The sequence below is a fragment of the Hetaerina americana genome, unplaced genomic scaffold (assembly GCF_022747635.1).
Source record: "Hetaerina americana unplaced genomic scaffold, ioHetAmer1.1.p SCAF_22, whole genome shotgun sequence".
Classification (NCBI taxonomy): domain Eukaryota; kingdom Metazoa; phylum Arthropoda; class Insecta; order Odonata; family Calopterygidae; genus Hetaerina; species Hetaerina americana.
This window is the reverse complement of record NW_027286786.1, coordinates 5,415,251-5,436,729: the sequence shown is the minus strand read 5'-3', so window position 1 is coordinate 5,436,729 and position 21,479 is coordinate 5,415,251. Positions and strand designations below refer to the sequence as shown.

The following is a 21,479-nucleotide window of genomic DNA, read 5'->3' as shown; positions in this document are numbered from 1 at the left end:
TGTCCCTTTACATGTCTCAGATATACTGGAGGGCAATTCATTTTGATATTTGGCATCGTAACTTGATCAAGCATAATAAAATTAAGACATTGAATCTTCCATGAAAATTAATTCGAAGGCCATCACCAAAGTCAAAAAGCATAGGGAAGGTAGCAGAGCTCACTTCATTGGAAAGTGTTATAGGCGACATAAGGCATTAAGAGAAAAATAATATCGTTTTAAAAGAATGAACAAGAGGAGTTAATCATCATCTACAGTGTTCCAATCCTAGGATTGGTTTACTGCAGCCCTCCATTCTACTCTATCTAACGTAAATCACTTTAATCCTTGATTACTTCTCTGTTTTACGTCCTTCTTAATTTGTCCTATGCACATGTCTCCTGTTCTTTCTTCGTGGAATCTTCCCTTCTAATTTTCCTTCTATTATCTTCCTAGTCAATCCATTTTGCCTCAATCTGTGCCTTATCCATCTATTTGCTCTTTCCCGTAGAGCTCTCCATATTCTCCTATCTTCTTCTGCTCTTCTATAAACTTCATCGTTCGTTACTTTATCTGTCCAGAGTTAATAATATGCACTCGTATATAAAAATGTAGAGACAAAATACATTAAATTTTGATATGGAACGCAGTACTCGTATGCATCCGAAGCTAGGTAGTTGAGACACGAGGATAGGTCCAGGCAGATAGTTTAGATACCTCACAGTCGAGTGGAGAAGGAGGGAAAAATGGAAGCTCCGAGCACTTCGGGGAAGGAGACCATTTTATATTGATTGAATTGTTTGACCAGGGTTTCGATGTCTCTTCCGATGTCTCTTCCGGTCAAATATATTTTAATAACAGTGGAGTACTACGTTATTATTGACTGCGCATCGATCACGTTCGCCTCCCACGGCACTTGAAACCACGAAAATAGTTTTAAGGGGTTTATTTGTGGATTTAGTGTCGACTAAGGTGGGCCTAAGAGAAATGTTGCTCCGATTAGTCTCAGAGGTAGTAAAAACCGACATTTACGGGTGAAATAATATTAATACTAACGACAATAAACATTAGTGTAGACTTAATATGAAGAGTGGACTTGAAAATAATGAAACCATTTCAACGTTTAAGTTGTGGAGGCGAGGCCTACCCCTGGGGGTGACCTCGCAGGATGAGGGTTGCCCTCGTCGGAGGGAATCGCTACCCTTGATGACGTCATCCTCGCGCCCGCCAATACCAGTTCGCGAAGGAACACCGGGGACGAAAGAGGGCGTGCGCCGAGAGAGAGAGAGAAGGGAAGGGGAGGGAAGGATCCGCCTAAGGGAGAACATCGGGAGACGGAGGATGACACTCGCAATCAGCACGGCCTGTCGCTTCCGATCAGACTGCCGGAGACTGCCGAAGAGTTAGAACTCGAACCACAACGCCGAGAGGCGGCATCCACGCGAGGAGATGGCGACACTCGCCTCCCGGGCACAAGCTCTCCAGATGCCTGGACTACATTGCAAAGCGCATATCTCCTCTTTCAATACATACAAGTACACTTATGATTCTCCTTCCGCGACGCTGGCAAAGCTTTGAACGGATGCGTAAATGAAGATTATAAATTCATTCTACTCTCGCGTGCTTCACCTCGTGCCAGAAGTCCGTCTCGAACTTGCCTTTCGATTTCCCTCCTCATTCGGAGCGAGGGACAAAAAACGTATTCGGCCGGGGAAATAATATTTGCGGGAGGTGGGGGGGAGGGGGAAGGGGGAGGGGAGAGCAGATGCGAGAAGGGGGAGGGGGTGGGAGGGAAAAAACCTGTCGCTCTCGAGGAGAAGTGAGCTGGCGGCTTGCTTTTTTATTCGATACACGCATACCACACACACACACATAACGCTTGCGTAAGTGTGTGTGTGTGTGTGGTATGCATGTGTGTATATATGTATGTATGTGCTTGTGTTTTTATATTCAAACATACATACATAAATTATGACTTGAGGACCGAATACGTATCGGACGAACAGAAAAAACGACACGAAGCACACTAAGGTATGTGTCAATCATCGCGCACACTCTTTGTCATGATGGTTCATTGCTAATCTCGTATATGTGCGTGTGTGCGTATGAATAGGAGCGTATGAGTGTGTATACATGCACAATGATCCTCCCCGAAGAAGGATTGAAAACCCGGTTTTCCCCCGATTCACGGGTGACTGCGCATTGAACATCCATTATTGCTGCTCTAGTAGTCCAGTGCTAGGCTTGTGCATGGAGCCGGAACCACGCCCGACGCACACACGTCTAATAAACCCCATCTCCCCCACCGCCCAACATGCGTCTTCATCTTTGCCAGCTTCCGCCCCCACCCCCCAATCACAATATGCTGCATTTCACCGCCACTCAATGTGCCCCGCACCACTGTGCCGCCTCCGAATTGATCTCAGCCGCATTCTCCTAACAAGCTTCTCTTGCCTTCGATTCAGTCCATTTCATTTTTTCCATATATATATAAACACACACACACACACACACACACAGACGAGAATATAAACTTACCGTTTGCAAGCAGAATTAAATAAAACGAAATAAAAATGCTAGGCAGGAATGTCCTGCATTAGAAATATCGTTTGCGTAACAAAATAAAATGTTCACATGGTCAAGCACAGCCGTCTAACGCACAAACTTTTCCACAAATATGCTTTTAATTCCTTCTCACTACCCGATAGATTCGCGTCGATTTCTGTCATCGTGAGGGACAGTAATGGCGAGAGAATACGAATGGAGGATGAACTGATGAGAGGCCGGATTAAATGGTAACCAATCGGCATAGAGAAAATATAAATTGCACATTCAAAATTGCAAACTCAAGCATACGGTGCAAAGAGATTTGGCTGAAAGATAATTTTAATTTAATGAATAATTACGATGCATAATAGAGATCTGCGTCTTTCCTTAAAGGGGAAGAGCTAAGATCACGGTCCACGTCGGAATCCTGGCTTCAAGACGAAGTTTTCTCAGTGTACCATTCCTTAAGACGAATGTATGTCTGTATTTTACTCCACTGTCACCCACTTACTTGTACTGGTAATACATATCCCATGTGAAGACATTTTATGGATTTAAAAGAGAGTCGCATGGATCCCAAGGATATTATTTTGGAATAAAACAATGTTAAAGTTAATGTAATCATATTTTAATGAAACATATAAAAACGGTTAAAATGCGTATCAAGGATGTAGACTTCGTACAGACTGAAACGAATATGATATATTAATGAAGTCATGTTAAATATATAATAAGAATACGATTAAATTACCGGAAAATAGGATTTTGGCTGGAGTGCAGGGCAAATGATTAGTTATAGGATGATTAGTTTGGGTTCAGGAAGAGGAGGGGCACCCGCGATGCCATTGCAGTAATGAGACCACTGATATAGAGGAACATAGAGTACAATCAGGATGTATTTTCCTCTATTGTGAATTGCATAAATGCATTCGATGGAATGAATTGACTGGAATTGAGGAATCTATTCCAGAAAACAGGAATAGATTGGAGGGAGAGGAGGCTAATCCGCAACCTGTACATGTCTCAGACTGTTCAGTGAGAGTGAGGAGCGGGGAGTCCGCATGGGCAGTGTTAGGAAGAGGTGTAAGGCAGGGGTGTCCAGTATTACCCAAGTTAAGCATTAACATTTGTTGCGAGTTAACATATTAGGGCAAGTGGAGCAGTTGACCGGTCTAGGCAGTGTTTTGGTCCAAGATGGTCCAAGTAGTAGAGACGTAAGAAGAATGATTGCATGAGGTTTCACAAAGGAGGAGAGAATTGACTCCGGGGTGGTAAAGAAAGGATATTAAGAAAAGAAGAGAGAAAGTTTTAGTATGGAGCGTGAAGCGCAGCAAAGATCTCCACACACTAATACTGGAATGTATGTGTATGTGTGTGGAGATGGATGAAAATGTCGAATGGACGGAAAGTAAAAGCAACAAAGGAGTACTAGAAATGGTGGGGAATAAGAGAGAATAGTGGGGCTCAATCTAAAGGAGGCAAAAAGTGGATGCAAGGCATTATGCTGGCAAGAGGAAGTTGAGGGCTGTGAAAGGGGGGATAACACTGGGCGTAAACGAAGGGGAAGAAGCAGGATGGGTGGGATGAAGGGAGCGCAACGGGACGTGGAATTGATGAAAGGTTTTCTGTAGTGCCTGGCGCCAGGATGTGTTTCCTTCGCATCGGTTTTCAATCTTGGTCCACCGTAACCTTATGTCAAACGATGGACGTCCTAATGTGCACACACGCAGACACGCCCTCGTACAAATCTGCTTTCGACCACCGTTTCTCCTGTTCAATCTTTCCTTTCTCGTCACTTGTTCTACCACCAATTCATTATATAAACGTGAATGCATATATATTTATTCCGCCATTGGTGTCGCCCCCGGTCGACAAGAGGGAGGGATGGGGCGGGGGAAACAAGGGGCAGGTTCTCGCCGGAGGGATTTCCGAGGGGGGAGGAGGAAAGGGGTCAGCGGGACTCGAAGGGAGTCTGCCCCCCCCACCCCCAGAGTGAAAGGAGGCGGACAAGGGAGCCGAAACGGGCGGAAAGTCGAGACGGCTCGTTGCTGTTACTCTGCTCCACTGAGCGATTCCCAGCCTAGCGCCTCTTGTGACTTTTTTCTACGATACTCAGATTATAATATCGATGTTTAACATATCTAGCTCCTCTACAATGCACGCGATCCAATTCGGCAATCAATCGAACTCCGTGAGGATCCAATATACTAGCAGCATATTCGAAATGAAGCCTAACCGGCGAAAGATAATATTTCTCTTTAGCCTTTACATCACATTTACCAAGTACCCTTCTACTAAATTCTATTTTTCTATTAGGTTGTCCACGTATTAGTCAAGAGAGAAATTTTAGTTAGGTCAAATTTGAAATATGTGAGATTTGTAATCAATGGCGGAAAATATTAATCCATGGCGACGGATGAGGGTCAGAAAAAATCCGCCAAATTTGCTTCCGATTGCTACGACGAGTGAAAGAGCGTGACGGGAGACGAAGAGAACTGGCAAGACTTTGAGAGAGGCACTCGAGTTTTCTTGCGAAGCGATGGAGCCCTCAACTTATCTCAAGGTTCGTGAGTGAAAGTAACGGTGGGGCGTCCCTAAATATCTCCCCCAAGCATTTTGTTCCCGGCAGGCTTTTTGATGATTGGATGCGCGATCGATGTCCGTGGGGGCGGAGGGTCGAGGAGACGCGCGTCTATCGACCGCTTCCATTGCTCTTATTGAATCGAGGCGATATTGGGGCAACGAAGCAGGTGCACCCCCTGCCGTCTTCAAGAGCAAGCAGCGATGATAGCCGTAATTGAAAAGGAAGGAGAGAATAATGGAGGGGGAAGGGAAGGAGGAGGGGAGAGGGATGAAGGGGGGAGGAGGGCAGAAAAGGGAAGCCTACTTGGACCCGCCCTCACTGCGCCTGATTGGGGTACATTTTTTATGCATTTTAACAAGTGCCAAGGAAGCAAACAATTTAGAAGGACGAATTTAACTAATTTTGAATGCCAGCATCGACATTTGCCTCCCCCCAATTGCCAACGTTTTCGTCCGCGGTTGAATGATCCTAGTCGTTCGCCGAGTCCATGGCGAATGAGCGAGCGATGGTGGCAAATGCAGCCGGCGGGGCGATGATTCCAGCTGGGATCCCTTTGCTCCCCTTCGCCCATGGCGGCGCACTTGTTTTCGCGCCCTCCGCCGTGGTGGGCATCCACCCATCCGCTGCGGCGACGCGCCCTCCAACGAGCACTTTGGCTTGCGACCTGCCCTTACGGTTTTGCACGAATCACATTCGCGGGGAGAACATGTAATTCCTTGGGCACGTTCACTTTGAATTCTGTTCCCGGACGCCCAACGAAGCCCCGTCGAACGAGTTCCGCTATAGTAAGCGCCGCTTCCGCTCCATCTCCTCTGCTGGAATTATTCAATGCCGTCGAAATTACGTATTTCATTCTCCCTCCTCCCAGTACCCGACGGCGACATGCCTCCTCCCGACTCATGCGTACTTCCGCGAATGCAGTTAAGCTTTCTCGTAACACGTGCCCGTGGAAGGCGAGGGCGCCCTCGTAGAGGAGAACAGTGGGAGGAGGCCTGGCCTGAAATATGAACGGGAGAAAGGGCGCGGAAAAGTCGTCAAATATACGATAGTGATATTATAAGTATTAATGAATCTGCTAACTATGATTCAATAAATGGCTCATCTCCGGATGTACCCGACTCGATCCCAAAGAGTGATCAATTCGGAGGCAAATCCTCACGCGACCCTCGCCCTCTGGACAAGGGCCGCCTATTGCGTCCCCGCTGCCCACACCTCTCCTCGCTCAATCCCGAGAAACTCACGCATCAGAGTGTTCCGAATTTTCGGCATATGTTAACCCCAAGACGGACTTAATCCATCCCCATTAATTGTTGCGACAATACGGGCCCGGGGAAACGTCACGAAATTGGGGCAGGCCCAACGAACATTTCCCTTTCTCGAAATCTTTTTGCATAAATTTTTTTGCGAGTGAGGGAAGCTCTTCCTCCGCCAGTTAAAGAAATGTAAACTTCCCCAAAAGCATTCGCTCGTAAGTCAACTTATCGGAGCGGCCATCTCGTCGGCGGAGAGAGAGAGACGTCCGTCCGCGGGGCGAATTCATTTCCCGCGCCTCCCGTCCCTCGGCGGCGAAAGGGGGGGTTGCGGCGTGGAGGCGGCCAGCGCGAAATCCAGACGTTACCTCCCGCCCCCACCTGCGCGAGGAGGCAGCTGACGGAGGGGCGGGAACCCCTCCCCACCACAAAGACGCGCCCCCTTGACGGTAGTTTCAGAATCCCCTCTCTCCTCAGCCCCGACACTCGGAAGCCACGCTTCGAGAACCAATTGCCGAAGGAGGAACCGACCGATCGCCGAGGACACCTGAGGCCTACAGGCTGCCGAGAGCCAAGTTCAATTCTGCACACACAAACATCCTGAAGGTCGACTTAAGTCCGACGGGAGGAGCAGGTCGACATTTATTGAAGGGCATTCGAACGACTATTATGCAGATAACACAAGTTGGAATGCCGCAGCCTGCCAATTTATTATCACGATTCGCACGGTTCACTACGTCATTAAAATATTTACAATGCACGTCTAAACGCCAATGAGTAAACCATCAGATATGTGCACTTCTGTAATGCAGTTCAGGGTGTTGATACACCGCCGGTAAATTGACCTCCAAATAAACCAATTTTTTCCCGATGATGGCATCAAGTATATATATATATATGTATACACATATATATATATATATATATATATATATATATATATATATATATATATATATATATATATATATATGTATACACATATATACATACATACAAACATATGTACATATATTTTGCCTGTTGTTATTTCTAAAAAATTCTTTTCACTCTTTCGGGATACATTGTCATTGCTAGGAGTATTTTCATGAATGCCTATGTGCGTGTATATATATATATATATATATATATATATATATATACATATAAATAAGCACAGATGTAGATTTTTAAACCATAGAAACACAAACCACCTCTCCTGTGTTCGTCCTTTGTGTGTGTTCCTATCTCTTTTCCTTATATCTGTTTCTATTTAAATGAGTATTTGTTCGCCGTTTGGCGGGATTTCGTGATTGAATGTATATATGTATATATATATATATACATATATATATATATATATACATAAGTGTGTGTGTGCGTGTGTGTATGTATGTTTAGCGAAAGTCCCCGGAATACAACCTTGACGTGGTGAAAGGGCATGTGCGTTCCGATGACACTAGAGCTGTGCTGGCGGGAGTAATTATAATTGCTCCTGGTAGGGTCACCCATGCCAGATAGGTCGAAGGTTAGGAGCCAGACGAAATGTAGTCCACGTAGCGTCTGTTCGTCAGTAAGGCGGCTGCAACAGCGCCTGACCCCAGTGGGGCGGCCAGGAAGTCATGGTGTCACGTTAAAAACACTATTGAGGAAGGGAACGGGAAACCACCTAAAAATATGATGGTCACTACAGATATTTGAGTCCTGGCAACTACGGGGCTCAGCCCAATCGGCCGTGTGTCGTGCCCGGCTGCGGGGGAAGCAAGGCTTCCGCGGTTGTCATCCCAAGAAACCCTTAAAAGTGAAAACCGGAAGAAACAGGACAGCAGACGCCGGAGAAGCAGACCACATTATTTAGAATTGGAACGTGGCATGTTAGGACAATGATGAGGACAGGGAAAGTGAAAAATATTAAGCGAGAGATAGAAAGGGGAATAATAAATATTTTAGGTCTATGCGAGGTGAGATGGAAGGATAGCGGGGATTAATGGAGTGATAAGTATAGAAAAATATACAGCGGCGGGGACGAGAGCCAACGAGGGGTTGCCATAGTATTAAATGAAGAGGTAGGAAGAAGCGTAGTCAACATAGAACAGGCAACGGATGGAATATTACTAGTAGAAATAATACAGGAACGGAGGAACAAGGTTATTATTCAGGTAGACATGCAACCGAACAACCAATCGGTGGAATAGGTCGACAGGATATACGATCAGTTAGAGGAAATAATCGCATGTGTTCCTGCAGGGAAACATTTGATAGTGATGGGTGATTGGAATGCGACAGTAGGCGAAGGAAGAGATGGTGACGAGGTGGGGGACTACGGTTTAGGCACGAGGAATGACCGCGGGGAGAAAACAGTTGAGTTCCGCAGGAGACAGCGGTTGGTCTAATCCTACACTTGGTTAAGACACCATAAAAGACGCAGGTATTAATGGAAAATGCCAGGGTACTCAGAAATGTATCAGCTAGATTATATTTTTGTTAGACAAGGGTTTGGAAACAGCGTGATAAGTTCGCACAGCTTAAACAATAAATTGAGGCGAGCAACAAATAAAGCAAAGGAAGCATGGTGGAAGACGCAGTGTGAGGATATGGAAAGTTTGCAGAGAAAGGGTGAAATTGGTGCGCTGTACAGCAATGTGAAATATTTATCGGGAAGTAAGAAAGGAAGATCTATGCTAGCATTTAGAGATAAGACGGGTAAGATAATAGTTGACACAGGAATGTTCAAAGAGAGATGGAAAGAATATATAGAAGAACCGTATGGTAAAGAACTTAGATCAAAAAAGTTAGACATAGAAAAGGAACATGACGTAGAGAAAGATAGCTTAGGTTCAGGCATACTCGACGAGAAGATAGAAAGGGCATTAAGGGAGATGAAACTAAACAAGGCCGTGGGGGTGGATTACATTCCCGCTGAACTATTAATATTTTGGGAAAATGCTGGAGGAAGAGGCTATATGGGCTGAGTCGTAGTATCTATTTGGAAGGAATCTGGCCGGAAGACTTTGTGAGGTCAGTGTTAGTTACTATTCCGGAAAAGGTAAAGGCTTCATCATGTGAGAACTACAGGACAATAAGTTTGATATCCCTAGCAGCTTAAGTTAATCTCAGGATCATCAACAAAAAGATAGAGTAGGGCTTGAGATCAGTTTGGGTTTAGAAAGGGGGGAGGAACACGTGATGCCAGTGCAGTAATGAGGTCCTTAATCGCGACGAATATAGAGTACAACCAAGAAGTATTTGCCTACTTCGTAGATTTCGAGAAGGCGTTTGCTTGAGTGATCGGGGGAAAACTAATGAGTATATTGCATAATATAGGAATAGATTGGAGGGATAGGAGGCTAATCCGCGACCTGTATATGTCTCAGACTACTCAGGTGCGGGTGGAGAACGGGGGTCCGGTTGGGCAGTGTTAGGAAGAGGTGTAAGGCAGGGTTGCTCACTATCACCATTGCTGTTCAACCTGTATGCAGAGGAAATGATTAAAGAGGCACGGGAAGAACTGGAGGTAGGATTGAAAGTGGGCGGGGAATTCTTAAATTCAGTTAGGATTGCTGATGACGAAGCTTTAGTTAATATTTAAACATTTAATAAAACTTTACTTTGTCAGTCAGTCAAGGGGTTGCAAGGATTGCTGAGTGAATTGAAATTTCAGTGCTTCAGGTATGGGATGAGAATCAATATTGATAAAACAAAGGTTATGCGATTTTCCAGAGAGAAAAAGGCTAAGCTAAACATTAAAATAGGAGGGCAAGAACAGTTTACGTATCTCGGTAGTGTTTTGGGCCAACACGGTCAAATCAGTAGGGACGTAAGGAGAAGAATTGCGCTAGGCAATGAGGCTTTCACAAGGAGGAGGGAGTTGATGACAGGGACGTTGAGTAAGGATATTAAGAAAAGACTTGTAAAAACTTTGATACGGAGCGTAGCTATGAACGGTGCGGAAACGTGGTCATTGAAGCAGGAGGATAGACGTAGACTGGAGGCTTTTGAAATGTGGGTGTGGAGAAGAATGGAGAAGGTGAAATGGACAGAGGAGAAAACAAACGAGGAAGTACTTGGTATGGTGGGCGAAGAGAGGGGTTTGTTGAGAGAAATCATATGGAGGCAGGAAAAGTGGATGAAGGGGGTATTGACCGGCAGTGGGAAGTTGAAGACTGCAATAGAGGGTAGAATGTTAGGCAAACGAGGAAAGGGAAGGAACAGCATTGGGATATTGGATGGAATGAAGGGAGGGGGGGAAGTACTCAGAGATGAAGAGGGACCTGATGTAAAGTCGGATTACATCTACCAGTGAGATACAACTGGCGCATTTTGTCCATCGTATCCTTGGTTCAAGAGAAATAATGTTCCAGTAGACGCGACTCTTCTAGATTTTAAAAAACCCTTCGACAAAGTACGTCATAGTATTCTACAAACAAAGCTTGTAGCATATAGCATAAAAAGTATCCCAGACCAAGTAAAACAATTTTTGAATGGGTGGGTACAATGAGTATAGATGGAGTTAAATCAAAGCAGTCCCTTCAGGTGTTGCCCAGTGAAGTGCTATCGAACCTTTCTCATTCCGTACTTAACGACATTAACTCTGTATTAATTAGTAAGACACGTTTATTTTCTGACAAATCAGCTGTTTGCGTAGTCCTGAGAATAAAGTAGCTTTATCAGATGACTTAAATGCTATTCAACGTTGGCGTGGCACTTGTCAATAAGAATTTAACTTTAAAAAATGCGTAGTGATGAATTTTTGGGGACATGCACTAAAGTATCGAATTTAAATCTGCTTATCTAAGCACACGAAAGGAGCCGTTAACGATAATAAAGGACAATAAGTAAGGTTAGATGAGAATAAGAAAACTTACCCAAGTACGATGGGGCTAATTTACAAAATGAACCCTCCATAGAGACCTGCTTCCAATATATGTCTCCTTGGGAGAAGACTAGACACTTGAAGTGAGTATATAAACGGCACCTGCCGTGATTGGCCGTTAGGCTGCCGTCCACATATCACCCAGAGGAAGGAGCAGGGGCCTTCGTGAGGGCGAAGGCGGAGACGACCGCCGTCTGCACAGAGACACAGACATCACTGCTTAAATGGCTGCATCACTTGCAAGTGGGACAGCAAAGTGAAACCATCGCTCCGCTAACCCGAGGAGCACCAGTCCAGGGACTCGGCACCTAACGCCGAAGAGCATTCGCGACGGAGCAAGGGGAACACGCACAGAGGCACACGCGTCGGTCATTCGGATCTCCTGGCGGAGGCTGAATGCTGTTGACCTCACACTCGATCAGCAGTCACTCAGTCCTGGGCCTTTAAACGTCATTTCCGGGCGTGCTGGAGGCTAGAGAACTGGAAAATAGTAGAATACGCATACACAACACACCGCAAAGGTGTGCAGCGGGGGGCGTGAGGTCACCCTCAACCCGCACCCATCCGCGCACCCCAGGACACGGAATTAGACATCGTGAATGGAAGGGAAAATATCCGAAGAAGAGGAATTTTTGAGCAGTGATTACAGGATAATTCATTCATGCTCCGCAAATGCGGATATGGGGATGATGCCGTCTGGCATGAGTAGTGCAATGACGGTGAATAATTTCCAAATTTATGCAAGAAGTGCTCTGGTGAAGTCATCAACAAATTACAAGCATGCGATAGATGAGCAAGTTTAATGCGCCGACGACGGACTTGGGTGATAATGGTGGAGTGGAGAGAGTGCACATTGATGACACTGAATCGATTAACGAGGGGGGGGGATTCAACCTAGTTACCCTAGGAGACTGCAATGCAGTTACCAGATAAGGCCAATAATGCAGGATAAGTGGGAAAATAAGGCACTATTAAGAACTTTGGATTTCTGTGAAGAGTGCAATCAAATGATGCAAACTCTCCATTTCAAAAGCAACCACGTGGGAGAAATGCGTGAAAGGCGCCTAGGGACCTGCGATCCGAAGGAAACGAATCAACTGCATCTTTGCAAAGGAGGAAATCGGAAATAAAATAAAGAAACAAAAAGCTATCGGGAGCGGAAACACAGAGACCACAATCAAGGATGCATCGATGAAGTTCCTTCTCAAATTCAAGAAGCTAAGGAAAACATTGAAACATCAAAGGAACGTGGAAAGAAAAAAAACTGAGTCATTGATGGCATTCCAATGGTGAAGAGGAGGAGTTTTAAAAAAGTTGCAAAACAGGATCACTACAAGAAAGATGGCGAGAGAGGGATTATTGCAGGCCTTTAAGGGAAGTGAAGCGAAAGGGTATAAAGTGAAGGAATGACAAGCGAAAACCCATTTGAATGCTGGAAAAAGGAGAGGCCTTTCTTCTTTCAGACTCATCCCAAATAAGAGGGGAGTATAAACCGACCTTTATTGTATTCGTGGGCCTGAAGAGAGCATTTCATAACTTGGAATGTCATAAGATTCTACATCCAAATGAAATCGGAAAGATTTATACTAAATATATCAGAATATGAAAGAAACGTGGGGTAGGAATGCATGGATACAGCCCGTTGGGAAGTTCGGGAAACATATCTATGCTTGTATGAAAGAAACACGAGGAATGCACGCATGGAGAAGGGAATCAGAAAGCGCAAACGGAGGATGAAAAATAATAGCACCAAGGAATTGGTCTGCAGTCGAAGAAAGGAAGATAATCCGGAATAATTCCAGGATATGCCACGCTGGAACTACTGGAAATGTTCTTAGAATAGAAACACGCATTTAACACACTATTTTCGGAGGCCCGTCTATTAACAGTCATCTGGATTGGAAAACGGCTAACGCCATGCCCATCTTTAAAAGTGGAAATGAATAAGACCCCAGTAATTACCGACCATTTTCTCAAACCTCCCTCTCCGGTTAAATCCTAGAACATATCTTTGCAATGGCATTGCAATGGCTTTCCACCACACTTTCAACCGTATATCCACCACGGATTCAGAAAGGAGAGACCACGTGACACGCAGGGCACTCAGTGACAAGGAGGAGGGGAAGAAAAGGACCAGGGAGGGTGCGCTATTTGGTGAAATCATTATGGCTTAGGTTTACATCTTGATCCGCGGAATTATTTTTACTATTGGTATTCTACCGCACAATGCATGTAGTTTTTGGATGGACACAAGACTATATGGTACAACGACAAATCCTTACAAAACACAACCTAACTTCCAGCTCCACAACAAGCCCCTCTTCAATTCCAAATACTTCCTTCCTTCCAACATCCCTATCTCCTATTCCTGCCCCTCCCGTGTGCATAACATCAAATCCTCTATTACAGTCTTCAACATCCCAATGCCAGTCAATAAGCCCCTCATCCATTTCCACGACCTCATTATGATTTCTTCCAACAGTCCCCTCTCCTCGTCCACCATACTCAGCATCTCCTCATCTGTTTTCCTTTCTGCTCTTCACGAAGTTAATTGTCGCATCGGTAGTCCTCGGACATGTCGCGGGAGCCATGCGGAAAATTTCTATGCAACTGATTTTATCTGAATTCGGAGTGCCGAAGGTGCGCTAACTTGACCGCAGGCATAAAATTCGCATTCCAGGCTTAGGTTTGCACGGCCCGAGTGGCTGGCTCAGTGGTCCAAGTCCTCAGAATGTCCGTAGACTTCCGTCGAATGCGCCAGGGCGTTTTGCCATTACACTCCGGGCGTCCTCGATACGGAGCGAGTCGGGGGGGGGGGGGAAGACGCCTCCCGGGGAAGGGCGTCGGCCGCCCACGAGTGACTGAGGAGTGGGCGACAGGCGAGAGGGAGAGACACGACCGCCCGCCGACACGAGAGCCTCCTGCCGCTACGACCCCGACCGCACGCCTCTTAAGCGACGCATGCAAATGTCTTCCTTAAACTTCCGACTGTCGCCCCTGGCCTCGTTAGCCATTCGGCGCGCGTCCACAGCACGTGCCCGCGCCCCTGGAGGGGGCTCTCTCGCTCCGGGGGCGGACCACCCCCACGCGCCTCCAGGGTGGGCGGACAGGGGTGGAGATAGCACCCCCGGATAACTGCGCCCCCTCCCGTCGGGAATGTCGGAAAGGGAGAGTCCCTCCTCGGAATCCCTCGAATGGCGAGTCGATGCCTCGATAATGAGGAAGACGTCCATCGTTAAACAGAGGCCGAGAGTGGATTGGATTGCGCGACTCGTGTCGTGGCAAATGAGAGCGTCTTCATCCTCTCTCCCCTTTGCCTAAGCGCCGCAACCAAATGACTCTCTCTCCCTCCTCTTTTTGTGCCTCTCTTTCGGCTTTTCTCTTTTTTTTTTGATGCCCTTCCCTTCCTTCGCTGCTCCCGCCGTTGTTCATGACATGACTAGAAAAGATTTCTTTCCTCCAGGAGCGCGCTTCCAAGGTTTTCTTTCTCTTGAATTTCGGATTTCCTACGGCCTTGGGCAATGGCGCGTTTAACGCCAATTAAGTTTTTCGAATGGCATATTTTTCTCCTGACTTTTCAGCGTGGAAAATGCATTATCTTGGACCGCGGAACTCTGGCTGGGGGAGGAAAGGGGAGATGGAGGGTGGTGCGAGGGAAGGGACGGAGTCGCAGAGTTGAAGAGGGTCGTGGCTTTGGGTTGTGTCTTTGGGGAGGGGAAATTATCGGTTTGCCGTTGCGTAATCTGTTTTCATCCAACACCAAACATTAATCGGTAGATAACCCGTAATGGTAATAACAAGTTTCGCATTTGTCCATTAAGATAAAACTGATAGCGGAGAATATCATTGTGCTACTTCTTCGCTAATATTCGGTGATAAGAAAACTTAAACATTATAAAGCTTTTAATAACAATTTATTTTAGAATTAAGCAAGATGAGATTAGTAATCTAGTAGTATCTTATCAAGTGAGATGTTTACTGCCAGCCAGTTTAAAAGAACTCTTGGGGAATTATGTATTAATTAGAGAACAATTAGGCAGCCAGCTGAGATCCACAAAGGGGCGATTTCCAACGTGATCGATCGCTAACTTACTTGCAAGATAAACCTCTCCCAATTGCTCCCAACTCATGCAACTCCATTTCGTCGAACGCTATTACTCGCAAAAGAGGTAACTGAAGCAATAGCTCATTTTTTCCGTTCGAGGCGTTCGTTACCTTTCTGCATTTCAGATTCTGGCGAACTGAGGTCACCGTCACCACGTGATCTTATGACCAAAGCTAATCGTCAGCTCGAACTCAATTACCTCCGCACAGGCTTCTGGCCTTTTTTGTGCTATTTTTGGGAGAATTTAACGCGTCGAATTCAACAGAGCAATTCCTCGATGTTTATTCGGGTCCTGTTCGGCTGTTATCCTTTTTTCCAGACTTGTGGAATTAGCTTGCGTATTCGTGAGCCTACTTCCTTGCCTCCAGTCTTTCGTGATACAGTCCTCGCGCCGTCTCCCCTTCCCTTCTTGCCGCCTCTTTGATTGCCACTCGCACTTCCTCCACGCTTTTCCTTCCTGGGACGAGCACACTCGTCTGCTCGTGGAAATGAATCCTTTCAGAAAATTCATCTTCTTCACTTAACAACCGGTGCACGTGCACCCTTCATGTTTCCAGCACTTCCGGGCCATCCGAAATACCTAGTCTATTATCCCATCTCGCGCCAAAATAGTATGGGGCATAGCCTCTAGCATTAATGAGTGAAATTAAAAGTCAATATTATCTACATCAATAATGGACGCGAATCTTATGGGAATAAGGATCGACATAGAAGCAAATTTGAGCGATGTTTTACTTTGTTTTCTTTACCGAATTAGTTTTAGCTAAATCTTTGAAATATAATCAGTTATTTTCAGAAAACAGACAACGATATTTCATCCATGGCCAATTGTTTGTCTTGTCTATAATAACCAGCAAATAGTACCTTCGAATAAACCTTGAAATTGAAAAAGGCACGTCCAGTGTGATGCCACTTCAATGCAGGGCCAATTTAAAATGGAGAGGGTCCCCGTCCACTTCCTTTGGTGCGCTGACACCTTATTTCGACAAAATGGCCGTCGCGAAGAAGACGGCTTTCTTTGTTTTATCCCGTAGTTCGTACATCCAGAAGTGTTCTCAAAAGCGACACATGCATGAATAGGCGACCGAACGACGTGCCATTTAATCATTTTGGATTGTTCTAAAATAATTGTCGAGGGAATATTGCGATCGTAAAATTAGCGACTCAATGAAAAGGGACAGTGGAAACTCGCCAAATGCAGGGAGTACGTCCTGACTATAAATTGAACAGTATAAATTAATGCGAACAAAGATTCAATTAAAAATTGATATCCATTAGTAAAAGGTCTTCAAGCATTCAGCTAGTCATGCAGTTGACCAGTCTCCATTGTTCACAGATTCTTCATTGGTATTGGCAAAGTGTAGATGTAGAAGGCAATTTGATTAATATTTATATTTTCATAACTTGTTCCTTTAAATATTGCTGCAATCCTGAACAGGAAAATGACTTTTAATGAACGAAACATTACTTATATTACAAAAAACGATTCATTAAGTCAATTCTGACATTTTCTTTTAATGGGTCTACCAAAATCCGAGACCTACATTAATAGTTTTCTCCCGCTCAAAAAACATAAGAATTCCTAAAATTATTAAATTAATTAAGGAGCCAAAAAGAATTACTATTTCCACGCCCTCTTTATTAATTCATTATTTCTACGGGCTAGAGATAACTTACAATGATATATGCCCATATAATTATTTGTCAAAACGAAGACGTAAGGATTATTGCAGTGAATTCCTATCATCTCCCATCAAACCAAAAGAGACGTTCTAACACCCAAAAATGGTCGATGCCCACCATCAATATTATTAGAAATGCTCACTTTTCCGGGTCATATAGGACATATCAATACCAATATGTGAGTTTTCGGAGACTTAAGAACGTCCAAAAATTATACGATATAAGAAGTATTATTAAAGAAACTACTCCATGCTGATCATTGCAGTTTGACGAGACCATAATTTTAGCTAAAATTTGAACTTTGACACCTTTTTCGTCAAATGTAGCGAAGTAAATAATGCTTTGCGAAAACGCACTCCGACGTCAAAAGGAACCAAAATATTCATGAGCCCCCGAATATTTTTTTTTAATTCCCTCGGAGCAGCCCCGCCTCGAACGAAATGAGCCGCCTCCGCGGTGGCCGCCCCATTCGTCGCTCCGAAAATCGATGGAGCGTCTCGGTTGGGGCGGAAGGAGGGGGGCGGCGGGAGAGGGGGAGGCCCCCCCATCCGTGCCGACGTCCTTTCCCACTGCGGTGGGGTGGGGTCATCGCGTGCCCGGCGCCCCTAGGGTGCCGCCCTTGGCATATCTGATGCAGACAAGGGGGCACCTTCGGTAGCGAGTGTCTTCTGTTTAATGCGCCATTCGATGCATTCCCCTCTCCCCCGACTGACCAACGGCGACGGGCGCATCCGCCGCCATTGCAACCAAGTCGAACAAAAGCGCATCGCTAGAGGAAATTCGAAAAAATGAAGATGAGGCTTACCTCACGGGAACCACTCGCATTACGTCCATACGTTAGACTTATTTGATTAGAGCCGCCCTCATTAATGTCTCGCCACATTAAGGGGCAACGCTCGAATCTTTTTATCATCGACTCACAATCAAGGGTGAAGCCCTCCGCTTTTAGACCTATTTGGCAATTCGACTTCATTGATGGAATTTCAAACTGGTGGTCTCATTTGAAGTCGATTCCGAGTTCCACTTGGCAAATATTTGATTAGCCTTTATGCCTGCTGTAAATCTTGGATCATTTTGGAGGTGGCATTAATCGGATGCCTTCAACCACCATTTTAAGATTTAAGAGCTCCCCGTCTTAAACGAAATGTGGCCGCGCAGTGAGCACATAATCAGAATTAATGGCACTTAGCGTGCTATCTCCAATCCTTTGTTTTGCGTGACATCACCACCCATTCCTTCACGATTGCGCGGTTTAAAAGTGTTCGCCTACGTTTTCAATGGAAATTCGATCAAGTGGTTAAATTACGAAGTGGCAAAAATCCATTAGCTAAGAGCTTGCGCTAGTAGATACACACCATAATCTTACATCTGTTGGGAAATGCATTTTCTCCAGTATGACCACATCACCCTACGCGGCAGTCCCATATTTTGCGCACTCGATCAAAGGAAAATATTAAATTAGCATTTACATATAACAGAAGCTCATCGAACAGTGTCAGCAGCATTTAAATTATTATCCGTATGAATGGCCCATAAAAAAGTAGACGAATTTGAATTGAGATTTGTGTTCCTTTGTTATACGTTGGTGATAAGTACCCGTTGCCGAAACATTAATTATTACCTTTAAAAAGTTAAATGAAAAATTTGACTGAAGTTTTCCTAGTTTTGTGCATTTAGAAGAAGTTAATGTAGTACAAATGTCTTTAAAATTTTAACTTCCATTATGATTTTTTTTTTCAAAATTGCGGAAAAGAATGCAAGCTACTTCACTGAAAATTGCGAGGTGATTCTGAAGACCGTTCAAGGCCAAAAATGGGCGCTCAGAGAAGGGGGAATGCACCATTTGAGAATTGCCGCCATTTCGTCAATTAGGGAAGAGGGAGAAGGACGCCCGGAACGCTTCTTTATCGAATGGCACTTAACATAAGAGAAGAAATCATTAATCTCCCAAAAAACTAGTAAAACACGAAAAAATGTAAAGTCTTAACGATACAATATTCATCACCAATTTCGTGAGATTTCGCGATGCGCCCGTGACTGCACATGAACCCCTCTGTGATCGGATTGAGGGATGGACCGGCACAGATTGGCCTTGGCATTGCGTGGTCTACGATAAAAAAGCCTCTCTAATCGAGAGTGTGGGACCCTGACTTAAATGTATTGACGTTGAGTCACGCGTGAACAAATGTCACTACATTTAAGGGCCGAGAGAGAGAAAAACCAAGATAAATATCAGCATACTTCACCAATACACGTATATATACTCTCAGGATAAGAGAGATCCATCTCCAAAGAAAATCGGCGGAAAATGAGGAGAAACCACACTCCCGCTTATATTCTTCGATTCTGAAACCTTGGTTTAAGACCGCTGCTGTGCATAGTGTAAATTTCGTTTCATAAAAATGTTTTCCCTTCGGACATGTTAAAATTATTATATGAATCTATCATTTTTACCCATTCGAGTAGCAGTGGTGTTGTCCATATTAGGTAGGACTTCTTTCGCTTTATTTGTTGCCCGCCTGAATTTTTTTTTCAATTCTTTGTACTTCATTTTACCTAACTCTGTATTTACATTCTCCATTTTTTCCTCTCATTCGTCTTTTTAATCATCTCATCCGTGATCCATGGTTTCCTAGTCCTTTTCGGATTAACGGTTCCAATAGTGTCTTTTGCGGCTTTAGACAACCCTTTCTTGATACTTTCCTATTTTTCTCCGATAGAACTTAGCTCTTTACCATCCCCCATGATTTCCTCTACAGCCTGTTGGTACTCCTTCCTTTTCAATCCATTTAATTCTTCTAAAATCCAATTTCTAACCCGCCGCCCCTGCCTTATCTTTTTGAAACGGACTCTACATTTCATAACAACTAAGTTGTGGTCAGAGTCCGCATCCGCTCCCGGGAAGCTGTGCGTATTTATCACACTGTTCCTAAACCTGTGTCTAACCAGGATATAATCTAGCTGATACCTTTCTGAGTCACCTGGCATTTTCCATATATACTTGCGTCTTTTGTGGTGTCTAAACCAAGTATTGGAGATGAGTAACCCCTGTCTCCTGTGGAACCCAACTGTTTTCTCCCCATGGTCATTCCTGGTGCCTAAACCGTAGTCTCCCACCCCATCACCATCTCTTCCTTCGCCTACCGTCGCATTCCAATCCCCCATCACTATCAAATGTTTCCCTGTAGGAACACACGCGATTATGTCCTCTAACTGATCGTATATCCTATCGACCTCTTCTTCCTTATGGTTGCTCGGTGGCATGTATACCTGAATAATAACCAAGTTCGTCGGTTCTGCTTTTATCTCTACTAGTAGTATTCTATCCGTTACCTGCTCTATGTTGACTACGCTTCTTCCTACCTCTTTATTTAATACTATGGCAACCCCTCGTTGACTATCGTCCCCACCGCTGTATATGATTATATAATTATCACTCCAGTAATCCCCGCTATCCTTCCACCTCACCTCGCGTAGACTTAATATATCTATTTCCCCTTTTCCATCTCTCGCTTAACATTCTCCAGTTTCCCTGTCTTCATAATTGTCCAAACATTCCACGTTCCTATTCTAACTAATTTGGTCTTCTTCTCCTGCGTCTTCTGTCCTGCTGCTGCCGGGTTTCCCTTGCAAGGATTTCGTGGGATGACGACCGCGGAAGCCTTGCCTCCCCCGCTGCCGGGTACGACACATGGTCGATTGGGCCGAGGGCCGTAGTTGCCAGGTCCCAAAATCTTTGTAGTGACTATCACATTTATCTTGGGAATGATAATTTAGGTGGTTTCCCGTTGCCTTCCTCAATAGTGTTTTTAACGTGACACCATGACTTCCTGGCCGCCCCACTGGGGTCAGACGCCATTGCAGCCGCCTCACTGAGGAACAGATGCTGCGTGGACTACTTTTCGTCTGGCTCCTAACCTTTGACCAATCTGGCATGGGTGACCCTAACATGAGTAATTGTTATTACTCCCGCCAGCACAGCTCTAGGGGTCATCGGAACGCACAAGGCCTTCCACCACGTCAAGGTTGTATTCCGGGGACTTTCGCTAAACATACATACACACACGCACACACACACTTATGTATATATATATATATATATATATATATATATATATATATATATATAAATATATGTATATATATATATATATATATATATACACACACACACGTGTATGGGTCGCGGTAGTCTAGGGGATTGAGCGTTGGAGGATCCCGGGTTCGATAGCCGGGCAAGGCACTCTGGGCACCTGCAGCTCCACCCAAGCTATGTGATTTTTCGGGTACCAGATATTCCTGGGAAACCATAATAGGGAAAGGAACTGCCCTCATCCCCACCCTGATGTGTGAATTTCACACGCCGTCGGGCTAGTAACTCTCCCATTAGCTACTAAATCGACCTTCAGGTTGATTACTGTATTTATGTTTTTTTAGTATTTATAGATAACCGGTATTAACCACGGCAACCCCCATGTT

General features: G+C 44.9%; 1 protein-coding gene across 1 annotated transcript in view; it reads left to right on the top strand.

The window, feature by feature from the left end:
- The window catches only part of LOC139689335 (transcription cofactor vestigial-like protein 2), a 229,747-nt gene that overhangs the window by 157,911 nt on the left and 50,357 nt on the right, over positions 1-21,479 (top strand). The gene's annotated exons all lie outside the window — the stretch shown is intronic.